At 44.2% G+C, this 1,463-nt stretch overlaps 1 protein-coding gene across 1 annotated transcript in view; it reads right to left on the bottom strand.

Annotated features, from left to right (window-relative positions):
• LOC101859829 overlaps positions 1–1,463 on the bottom strand; it is a gene marked incomplete at its 3' end in the record, with an annotated part of 93,426 nt that overhangs the window by 15,948 nt on the left and 76,015 nt on the right.

Genomic DNA, 1,463 nt, shown 5'->3' on the forward strand with positions numbered 1-1,463 from the left:
CACACACACACACACACACACACACACACACACACACACACACACACACACTCACACACTCACACACACAGACACAAAGGTACACCTGATCTCCCCCCTCAATCATAACACACAAATACTTAATATGCAGACATGGAAACGCGAACTCTCACATAATATATTTTTGTACTGGCTAACGCATTTGAGACAGGGGAAGATAAAAAGCAAAATTTTCAGGATTTCTTCCCTTGAACAAACAATCTAAGCTCCCATAAAATCACGCGCACTGTTACATTGTGGCATAAGAGAAATGCAAAACAAGAGAAAAATCTTTATGGGTGATTGTCTTATATTTATAGTAGAGGGTTTTACGGCGCTCGCAACTGCATAAGGTCATATGAGCGCCAAGGGGTGGGAGTCAACAGAGAAGTCTTTACAGGGAATCAGACTTAGACTGCTCACCTCTCTAGCTTCAAAAGCACAAAGTCTGCTTCGACTATCAAGACACCCCAAAATAGCAGGTCACAAGAGTGTGACAAGCATACAAAACAAGAAGAGGAAAATGACGATAGTAAGGATTAGGAAAGAAAAAGCAGCAGTTCCCTGTTGTAGATCAGGCACAGTTATGAGCATGACATGAATTAGATGGGCGATTGTCTGGCCTTTGGTCTCAGTTTAAGAAACTAAACACGCAACTGGGATCATCTGCGAGGTACGGGGTTGAGGGGGGAAAAATTAAACAACATCTTAAAAAAAAAGCTTTAGTAAGTGTTTTACGGCACTTGCAACACAATAAGGTCATATAAGAGCCGAAGATTAGAGGTGTTACAAGAGAGTAACAAACACACAATAAAAAGAAGGAGGGGAGATGAAGACGATATATATTTGATAGGGAAGAAGGAGCAAACCACACCAGAGCACCCACCAACCACCCACCCACAAGAGAAGTGCAAAAGAAGAGAACCATCTTTATGGGTGATTGTTTGGAATTTTGAGTCAGTTTAAGAAACTAAACACGCGACAGGGATCATCTGCGAGGTAGGGGCTTGAGGGGGGGAAAATCAAACAATAACTCAATTTGTTTATCAATATCTGCTTAGAAAGAAATAAACCACGTGCATGCACTGGCGTAAATACAAGCACAGAGACAGACAGACAGACAGACAGACAGACAGACAGACAGACAGACAGACATACAGACAGACAGACAGACAGACAGACAGACAGACTGACAGACAGACAGATAGACAGGCCAATAACTCTCCCACTCTCCCTCCCATCAGCACGAGGAAGGTAGAGCTCCCCAGTAACAAGATTAGACACACAAAGACCACAATCATCTTCTCTGTTCTGTCTCATTCCGTCTCTCTCCCTCCTCCCCATACTCCTCTCCCCCCTCCACCCCTCCCCTCTCCCTCTTTCTCTTTCTCTCTTGTGTCTCATTCCTCCCTCCACTCCTCCCCTCTTCCCTCACCTCTCCTCCT

Source organism: Aplysia californica, unplaced genomic scaffold (assembly GCF_000002075.1).
Source record: "Aplysia californica isolate F4 #8 unplaced genomic scaffold, AplCal3.0 scaffold01103, whole genome shotgun sequence".
Classification (NCBI taxonomy): Eukaryota; Metazoa; Mollusca; class Gastropoda; order Aplysiida; family Aplysiidae; genus Aplysia; species Aplysia californica.